The sequence below is a fragment of the Crassostrea angulata genome, chromosome 2, assembly GCF_025612915.1.
Source record: "Crassostrea angulata isolate pt1a10 chromosome 2, ASM2561291v2, whole genome shotgun sequence".
Lineage (NCBI taxonomy): Eukaryota > Metazoa > Mollusca > Bivalvia > Ostreida > Ostreidae > Magallana > Magallana angulata.
In genome coordinates this window covers 21202655-21213999 of record NC_069112.1, presented here as the reverse complement: position 1 = coordinate 21213999, position 11345 = coordinate 21202655, and the positions used below count along the sequence as shown (strand labels likewise).

The window sequence follows — 11345 nt, the reverse complement described above, 5'->3', positions numbered from 1 at the left end:
TTAACCCCAGGCGAGGTTTCTTAATGAAAAAAATCGATCATTAAAAATCATTTTTACTTAAAAGTGAAAAAAAAGAAACACGAAAGCAATGGAATTACTTCCTTTTAATTATTTAAATTAAGCAATCTAATCGTTTTTAATAAGTTATTTTTTTTAATGATTGACATGCATACATAAGGTTAACGTGAGTTAAAATTTAATCATAAAATAAAATGTTTTGCATAGAATGACGAATTGGTAACTACAAATACAGGAGAAAAACAATTATTCTATTCAATCAATGAACCGACGATCTTAGCCAGAGGTACCGGAATAGAATACGTATTTTAAAAAATGAAGCATATCACATGTATAACATTTGTACAACAGTACTTTTCGTTTCCATCAAAATGTCAATTAGTTGATGTTAAGGTTAATTTTGTCACACAAATTTTGAGATAATATAACAGCCTGTGTTTACAGAAAAACCAAGATCTCTATAACTTGAGACGGTGCAATCAAAATAATATCAGATTGATAGTGTCTGACCACTTTGAGGTGACCGAGATGTTCACCCAGCAGAAAGGTGACTTTAGATCTTCGGTATGTTAAGTAGTGTATTTGCAATAATAAACCCATTGCTTATGTAGCACGAAAATTATTATTATTTTCAGAGAGGAAGTAGATGATTTTTTGATTTCATAGATATCCCCGTTCTTAGAAACACCGACGATTTTGAGTGTATCTTTATTCGCGTTATATCAGACTGTGTATATGACCCTGGGAATTCCAGCTTCTAATGTAGGGGATGTCGATGTTTATAAGATTACAGTAAGACACATGTATAACAATTTTCATATCAGCATGACGAACCAAAAATGTGTGGTATTATTTAAAATATGCATTTGATAACCTTCTCTTCTACACAGCTAAAAGAGAAGCCCCATACCTGAGAAATCACAATGGCAAAAATTTATCGAAAAATAAAATTCCACTATGATTTATTGCATGTAAAAAGAAGTTTTCAAATAATATTAAATACATAATAATAATATTTAATCTAATTTTTGTTTTTTATTATTGTTGCAATCACACATTTTGTAGTATCCAGAATGATATATAGCTTCAAAAAGAGAAGAAGAAAAAAACCAAATTAATAGAAGGATTGATATTACGATATGACCTCCTTTGAAACTAGTGCTACGCCGTAATTAGTATATCAGTCACATATTACCTGCACTTATTCATGATGATTAATGGTGTCTAATGTAATTGTTTATTTGATATCATCGATGTGTTGGTTTTTTTTTACTAGAATATCTTCCATTCTAATTTAGCATAAATAATTGTATTAGGAGTATACCGTTTAACCTATTTATTCTGTTTTCGAGACAAAATTTAGCCTACGTGGTATATCATTAATTTTGATGCATAAAGTTTTGTAAAACTTAAGTTAGAAACTACTGTCAGTTTATGACTAAGGCAAAATTAAGAGACGGAAAACCAAGTCCAATCCTAGCATCATACCTCAAAAACTTGAACAAAATTATAGGGTAAAGTATAACCATTTTTACTTAAAAGTATAAAAAGAGAAACACGAAAGTAATGGAATTACTTCCTTGTAATTTTTTAAATTAAGCAATCTAGTCGTTTTTAATAAGTTATTTTTTTTAAGATTGACATGCATACATACATGTAAGGTTAACGTGAGTTGAAATTTAATCATAAGATTAAATGTTGTGCAAAGAATGACGAATTGGTAACTAAAAATACAAGAGAAAAACAAGGATTTTATTCAATAAAAAACTGACGATCCTAGCCAGGAGTTAAAATACCGGAATAGTACAGCAGTACTTTTCTTTTACATCAAATTGTCCGTAAGTTGATGTTGATGGTTAATAAGATAATATAACATCCTGTGTTTACAGAGAAACCAAGATCCCTATAACTTGAGACGTGCAATCAAAATATTATCAAAGTAATAGTGTCTGACCACTGTCAGGTGACCGAGATTTTCACCCAGCAGAAAGGTGACTTTAGATCTTCGGTATGTTAAGTAGTGTATTTGCAATAATGAACCCATAGTTTATGTAGCGCGAGAATTATTATTATTTTCAGAGTGGAAGCAGATTATTTTTTGATTTCATAGATATCCCCGTTCTTGGGAACACCGACGATTTTGAGTGTATCTTTACTCGCGTTATATCAGACTGTGTATATGACCCTGGGAATTCCATCTTCTAATGTAGGGGATGTCGATGCTTATAAGATTACAGAAAGACACATGTATCACAATTTTCATATCAGCATGACGCACCAAAAATGTGTGTATTATTTAGAATATGCATTTGATAGCCATCTCTTCTACACAGCTAAAAGAGAAGCCCCATACCTGAGAAATCACAATGGACAAAAATTTATCGAAAAATAAAATTCCACTATGATTTAATGCATGTAAAAAGAAGTTTTCAAATAATATTAAATACATAATAATAATATTTAATCTAATTTTTGTTTTTTATCATTGTTGCAATAACATATTTTGTAGTATCCAGAATAATATATAGCTTCAAAAAGAGAAGAAGAATAAAACCAAATTAATAGAAGGATTGATATTACGATATGACCTCTTTTGAAACTAGTGCTACGCCGTAATTAGTATATCAGTCACATATTACCTGCACTTATTCATGATGATTAATGGTGTCTAATGTAATTGTTTATTTGATATCATCGATGTGTTAATTTTTTTTTACTAGAATATCTTCCATTCTAATTTAGCATAAATAATTGTATTAGGAGTATACCGTATAACCTTTTTATTCTGTTTTGCGAGACAAAAGTTAGTCTACGTGGTATATCATTAATTTTGATGCATAAAGTTTTGTGAATCTTATGTTACTGTCAGTTTATGACTAAAGCAAAATTAAGAGATGGAAAAACAAGTCCAATCCTAGCATCATACTTCAAAAACTTGAACAAAATTATAGGAAATAGTATAATCATTTTTACTTAAAAGTATAAAAAAAGAAACACGAAAGCAATGGAATTACTTCCTTGTAATTATTTAAATTAAGCAATCTAGTTGTTTTTTAAGATTGACATGCATACATAAGGTTAACGTGAGTTGTAATTTAATCATAAGATTAAATGTTGTGCAAAGAATGACGAATTGGTAACTAAAAATACAAGAGAAAAACTAGGATTTTATTCAATAAACAAGAGGCCCATGGGCCACATCGCTCACCTGAGGAACAATAGATATGATAAAATCAGCTTAATGGAGTCATAATACAAACTATCTGGACAATGTACAATAATACATGTTGATCCTGTATAAATAAAATCCATTTTTCCCCTGGATATTCTTATGTTTATAATCATTAGTCCCTTTTCTAACAGGATGATTTTATAGTCATATCATATGTTGAGTATTGCAGTTCTCAAAAAGATCCTTAACAATTGTTTATATATGGGATATAAACGTACATAAACTCTGAACCTTCTTGTGAGGCCAAAGAATTGTCCTGGGGCCAAAGTCTTAACAATTATAAAGAATCATCTGGCTGATTATTTTCTGAGAAGAAGATTTTTAAAGATTTACCATATATATTCCTTTGTTAAACTTTGACCCCCAATTGTGGCCCCACCCTACCCCTGGGGATCATGATTTTCACAACTTTGAATTTACACTACCTGAGGACGCTTCCACACAAGTTTAAACTTTCCTGGCTGATTAGTTTCTGAGAAGAAGATTTTTAAAGATTTACTCTATATATTCCTATGTAAAACTTTGACATTCCATTGTGGCCCCACCCTACCCTTGGGGGTCATGATTTTCACAACTATGAATCTACACTACCTGATGATGCTTCCACACAAGTGTCAGCTTTACTGGCTGATTAGTTTCTGAGAAGAAGATTTTTAAAGATTTATTCTATATATTCCTATGTAAAACTTCGATCCCCCATTGTGGCTCCACCCTACCCCCGGGGGTCATGATTTTCACAACTTTGAATCTACACTACCTGAGGATGCTACCACACAAGTTTCAGCTTTCCTGATCTTATGGTTCATGAGAAGAAGATTTTCAAAGACTTACTCTGTATATTCCTATGTAAAACTTGGACACCCCATTGTGGCCCCACCCTACCCCCGGGGATCATGATTTTCACAACTTTGAATCTACACCCAATGTTTATATTTTCAACCACTTTACACGTGGTTGAACATGAACGATAACTCTGTTCTGAATATTATCGTTTAGTATAAATAACTGCTAGATGGTGAAATAAGACATACATCTTAAAAGATTTTCATGTTTTAACATAAGTCAAAGTAGGATATAATATGAAAAACAACCAGTACTTTACTGGCTGATTAGTTTCTGAGAAGAAGATTTTTAAAGATTTACTCTATATATTCCTATGTAAAACTTCGACCCCCCATTGTGGCCCCACCCTTCCCCCGGGGATCATGATTTTCACAACTTTGAATCTACACTACCTGAGGATGCTACCACACAAGTTTCAGCTTTGCTGGCTGATTAGTTTCTGAGAAGAAGAAGATTTTTAAAGATTTATTCTATATATTCCTATGTAAAACTTCGATCCCCCTTTGTGGCCCCACCCTACCCCCGGGGATCATGATTTTCACAACTTTGAATCTACACTACCTGAGGATGCTTCCACACAAGTTTCAGCTTTCCTGGTCTTATGGTTTCTGAGAAGAAGATTTTTAAAGATTTACTCTATATATTCATGTGTTAAACTTCGACCCCCCATTGTGGCCCCACCCTACCCCCTGGGGGTCATGATTTTCACAACTTTGTATCTACACTACCTGAGGATGCTTTCACACAAGTTTCAGCTTTTCTGGCTGATTAGTTTCTGAGAAGAATATTTTTAAAGATTTACTCTGTATATTCCTATGTAAAACTTCGACCACCCATTATGGCCCCACCCTACCCTCGGGGCTCATGATTTTCACAACTATGAATTTACACTACCTGAGTATGCTTCCACACAAGTTTCAGCTTTCCTGGTCTTATGGTTCATGAGTAGAAGATTTTTAAAGATTTACTCTATATATTCCTATGTTAAATTTCGACCCCCCATTGTGGCCCCACCCTACCCCCGGGGGTCATGATTTTCACAAATTAGAATCTACACTACCTGAGGATGCTTCCACACAAGTTTCAGCTTTCCTGGTCTTATGGTTCATGAGAAGAAGATTTTTAAAGATTTACTCTATATATTCCTATGTAAAACTTCGATCCCCCATTGTGGCTCCACCCTACCCCCGGGGGTCATGATTTTCACAAATTAGAATCTACACTACCTGAGGATGCTACCACACAAGTTTCAGCTTTCCTGATCTTATGGTTCATGAGAAGAAGATTTTCAAAGACTTACTCTGTATATTCCTATGTAAAACTTTGACCCCCCATTGTGGCCCCACCCTACCCCCGGGGGTCATGATTTTCACAAATTAGAATCTACACTACCTAATGATGCCTCCACACAAGTTTCAGTTTTCCTTGTCTTATGGTTCATGAGAAGAAGATTTTTGAAAATTTCTTGAAAATTTTCATATATTCCTAATTATCTCCCTTTGCAAACGGGCGTGATCCTTAATTTTCACAAATTTAAATCCTCTTAGGCTAAGGATGCTTTGTGCAAAATTTGGTTGAAATTGGCCCAGTGGTTCTTGAGAAGATGTTGAAAATGTGAAAAGTTTACAGACAGACGGACAGACGGACAGACAGACAGACGGACAACAGACAAAATGTGATCAGAATAGCTCACTTGAGCTTTCAGCTCAGGTGAGCTAAAAAACTGACGATCCTAGCCAGGAGTTAAAATACCGGAATAGTACAGCAGTACTTTTCTTTTACATCAAATTGTCCGTAAGTTGATGTTGATGGTTAATAAGATAATATAACATCCTGTGTTTACAGAGAAACCAAGATCGCTATAATTTGAGACGGTGCAATCAAAATATTATCAAAGTGATAGTGTCTGACCACTGTCAGGTGACCGAGATTTTCACCCAGCAGAAAGGTGACTTCAGATCTTCGGTATGTTAAGTAGTGTATTTACAACCATGAACCCATAGTTTATGTAGCGCGATAATTATTATTATTTTATTTTCAGAGTGGAAGTAGATGATTTTTTGACTTCATAGATATCCCCGTTCTTGGGAACACCGAAGAGTTTGAGTGTATTTTTACTCGCGTTATTTAAGACAGGGAATTATGACCCTGGGAGTTTGAGCTTTTAATGTAGGGGATGTCGATATTTATAAGATTAAAGAAAGCCACATGTGTCACAATTTTCATATCATCATGACGCATCAAAAATGTGTGGTATTATTTAAAATATACATTTGATAGCGTCGTCTTCTACACAGTTTAAAGAGATGCCCCATACCTGCAAAACCTCAATGGACAACAATTATCAAAAAATAAAATTCCTTTATGATTTAATGCATATAAAAATAAATTTTCCAATAATATAAAATACATAATAATAACATTTAATCTAAATTTTATTTTCTAATTTTTTTTAAGTAACATATTTTGCAACATTCAGAATGATATATAGCTTCAAAAAATAAAAGAAAAAAAACAAATTAACAGAATGATTGATATTACGATATGACCTCTTCTGTAACTAGTGCTACGCCGTAATTAGTATGTGCTGTCACATATTACCTGCACTTAATCATGATGATTAATGGTGTCTAATATAATTGTTTATTTGATTTCATAGATGTGGGTTGTTGTTTTTTTTTCCTTTAATATCTTCCATTCTAATTTAACATAAATAAATGTATTAGGAATATACCGTTTAACCTTTCTATTCTGCTTTGGGAGACAAAATTTAGCCTACGTGGTATATCATTAATTTTGGTGCCTAAAGCTTTTGTGAATCTTCAGTTAGAAACTACTGTCAGTTTTTGACCAAAGCAAAATTAAGAGGCGGAAAAACAAGTCCAATCCTAGCATCATACCTCAAAAACAAAATAATAGGAAATAGTACACTACATATATGCATGACAAAAGCTTCCTAATCAGCATCTATTTTTATAATATCAATGTAGGTGATGAAACACAAAAAAAAATAACATTAATAGTCCGACATTATCTGCACCTGAATCGATGATAAATCATGTGTCTTCTAATTTATATGCTAAAACGTTAGTCACTGCGGTGAATTGTACACCTGAAGTGGGGGATAGTCAAACACAGTTAAAAATTATATTCATTTTACATGTAAACGAGTCATTATAATTTACACTTATATTTAGTTTTTATCATGCTTATATTAGAAAAAAAGTACATTTGCGTCGTTTTCTATCACGCTCGCATAATTTAAAAAAAACGTATGAAAAACACTACATGACTTAAAAACAAACTGTGTTTTCCCAAAATACTCTGACGAAAAATAATATGCAATGTGTATATCAGTTTAATTGTAGTACACATTTGGAGCGCAAAACAGATCAGAGTCATTGACAAAAAAACTATGTTTTCAGTCAAGCTTATCAAAAAGTCAATTAATTCATGTCTTCTGTAAAAGGCATTTGATTTTCTGAATTGGTGTCTATTTCTCGAACAAGTGCATTACTTAATAATGGTGTAGATTAGAACTGGTACTTAAAAAAAAAGTGGTAATATAATCAATTTGTCGGTAACATAATTTAACATTATTATAAACATTATTATAATTATATACATATTATGAATTCTGTAGAAGACTACGTCAAACGATCGGCCAAACATACAAACAAAGACCTTGACACGTTTTCAGAATGGATTTAAAATGTTTGATGCATGCTACAAAAGATTACCATAAAAACAATTTATCCTTTTGATATTGATCATTGTTCGTAACCACCACATTTTATGTTTATAAAATCGTTACTGTTCTTTGTCTAAGTAAATGCTCTCTAGTGTTGTGTAGTGATTCGTGTTTGCTATGATTCGGCTGAATTTTCCCTTTTGGATTTTTGATTTTGATCACTGTTCGTAACCACCACATTTTATGTCTATAAAATCGTCACTGTTCTTTGTTTTAGTAAAGGCTCAAATGCTGGGATTATGTGTCTGCCTTCCAAATTATATTTAATTTTCGGAATGTGTTATTATGCACCGTCGTTTTAAAAGAGAAAAAAAATTATTCGTGTTACCTTCTGATTCATAACCCCATTATACGTTTCCCATCAAAACTTTACACCGGGATATATGTTCTAATTTAGAACATTCCACTTAAAAAAAAGTTCATTTCTAAGATACAAATTGCGAAAATGATTCTTTTGGGGAACATTTCGGAGCACCTTTTAATTAATTTAGACATAATCATATGGAACATTTTAGCCAGAATATAAAACAATGTATGTATTTTGCAGAACTGCACAATTCAGGGTATTCTCTTATCAGTTATATCCACGTAGATTTTTTTTAAATTTTCAAGCATATTCTTCTAACGTTATTTCATTTTACACTTCTATGTAAAAAAAAACAGTGCAGGGCCAAAAAAAAAATAAAAGATAAGAAAACTCGTTATTCTTTATTGTTTATTTTAATATCACGTTATTGCAGGTCGCTACTTTTGCTCAATCTGCGAAAGAAAAAATAAAGACGCAATTATATAAGTTGTAAAGCAAAACCTTAGAAAATAAAAAAAAAAAGTCTGAAGCGGACGATTAGGCTATGTTATAGAAACCTGGCACTCAACTTTTGTAAGGCTCTAGCTTGGTTTAAAATTGTATCAAACAAAAAACTGATATAAAATGAATTACAATTATGGTACGTTTATCAATGTCATAACATAACTGTTTTGGCTATTTTTTTTTTTTTTTCAATTAATTGTTTTAAAAAAAGGCGTATATAATACTTTTAATCATATAATTCTTAATTACATTTAATATAATGATGAATCAATAACTAAGAGCAAGCAAGGGAAGATAACTTCAGTAGAATCATTATTAACTGACCCTGAATGAGGGGCCATGAATTTCAGAACTCTGGTAGAGAGTTTTATAGACATTATATTCATGTATTTTGTCTCTCTTTTTCCTGAAATGTGCGGGAATAATGTTATTTGCTACTTAATAATTCTCTATTTTTTGCATTTTTATAATTTTCAGCATCTCAATGATAGAATATCATATTACTGACAGCTTTTAGTTATTTCTTTTTGTATAACTATCAAACCCCGCTTGGGCCGCATCAGTACGTCATGTTTGTCGATGATAAACTTTATTGGACTATACTCTGCAAATGTGATACACGAGTAAAACAACATACTTACAGCAAAACATTATTGTGCAGGCAACAAGATTGTTTCCTCGACAAACACAGTTATTACAGCCGTCGCCGGCAGGGAACACATCTCCTGGGAGATAGTACCGCCAGTTGAAAAAGCAACCAAATATTCCTTTATATAAACAATATTTATATGAATTAGTCTTGTCTTCAATATGCAAAAGCAACAATCCATACTGAAAATACCAAACAGAGAGAGAGAGAGAGAGAGAGAGAGAGAGAGAGAGAGGGGGGGGGTAGGTACCTGTCATTTACCAAAACAAAAAACACATACAAGCATTAACACACATATATTGTATGGTATTGCATGCTTAGCTTAACGCGTCAGAATGAAGTGTGCATCACTGTTACATGACAATAACAAGACGCCTGTTCCAATTAATATATTAGAGTGGGTCTCTTTGCTTTAAGATATTTTAAAGAAATTGTTACGCCACGAATCCATGAAAACTCGCGCGTTTTTTATAGAAGCCAAACATGACTTGGGAATTAATATTTCACGAATGACTATCATATCTACTAGGATTACGTAAAGTGATTCTGATTATTATTTGTATAAGCTTTAACGCTTTTCACTATCGATACAGTGGTAAACTATCATACTATGTACCTGTTTTACATTAAAACCAATTAAAATAAATACTATTTTAAACAAACAAAATATAACAATTATCAAACCATACGTTTTGATGCACGATATACTATAATTTCGCTACAAAGTCAGTTCAACACTAATGAACATTGTTTATATTCTACTCATACAGTGTGTCTATTTCCACCCAGAATTATCTTTCGCTCAGGTTTGAATATTTTAATACACAACTTTTTTATCATGGCATAAATGTCAATCGTTGAGGTTTACCTCTCTGGTGACCAGTTGAAAACGCTGGTGCCACGAAAGAATTAACAGCATAGTTCCCGGCGTGGTACTGACCAGCAAATGATGTCGCTGACACCTAGATAAGTATCAAGTAAAAGGAATTGGCAATGGTTTTTCATAATTTGGAACAAAAGGTTTAACAAGTAGACATAATTAAAAAAATAATAATAAAAACACGTTGTTTGTGAAAAAATAATTAATATGTCACATAAAAATAATCTAATTAAGACACATAACATTGACTCTATTATTATTATTGTGAAAACCTGTACTAAAAGGACGATTTAATACAATGTAAAGTCATCTTAATAAACGTACTCGATAAATGTTTTTGACAAAGTGGGCACTAAAACTTAAAAGGAACATATCATAATTTCATTAAACTTCTCTTACTAAACGTCGAATGAACAGACATTATCTAACATGTCAATAGTTTCAAAGACGCCATAATGGTAATAAAAAAAGATATTTGTATTGTCCGATATACAATGTAGATTAACTTACGGTGAAAATCAACAGTAGTCCGATCATTGCAGATGGCATTTATCTGTTCAATGTTATTTTAAGAATTTACCAAATGCTTATATACGATTGCTAATGATATTATTTTTATAACCTCATGTGAGGAGGCTTGCTAATCAATAATCATCAATCAAATCTTAAAAAAAAAATACACCCAATTCAATGAAAAAAACAACTTATATAGTATACCATTATTAGTTTTATTTAGGATAGAATGCAAACTAAAATTTGCCCAAATAGACAAGTAGCTTTAGTTGATTTATTATTTAAGGTAATAAATTTATGTCCAAAAAGGGATTTGTCATTATCTTGTAAAAATGTATACAGAGCATCTATCACAGTCATCAATCAAAATATAAATTAGATCAATGCCAGGACTTTATAAATATTTTAATCCGATAACAAAAGGAAGCATTTGATTACAATGATCAAACACGACGTAAATGTAGGGCAGTTGGGCTAACTTAAAACAATATCAAAGGGACACACATAAGATTTAAAATCAAAATTCAATTTGTCATCTTTTATTAGGTCACCTGAGTAAACTCAGGTGACTTATTGATATCTGTTTTCGTCCGTCGTCGTGCGTCGTCCGTTGACAATTTTACATGTTTAACTTCTTAAAAACTACGA

General features: G+C 32.1%; 1 long non-coding RNA gene across 1 annotated transcript; it reads right to left on the bottom strand.

The window, feature by feature from the left end:
• Positions 1–9363: 9363 nt before the first annotated feature.
• LOC128171295 (uncharacterized) lies at positions 9364–10738 on the bottom strand. The gene is made up of 3 exons (XR_008242058.1): positions 10695–10738; positions 10173–10266; positions 9364–9422 (listed from the first exon to the last, which is right to left on the bottom strand). It is a non-coding gene; the product is annotated as an uncharacterized LOC128171295 (long non-coding RNA).
• Between the last annotated feature and the right edge of the window lie 607 nt (positions 10739–11345).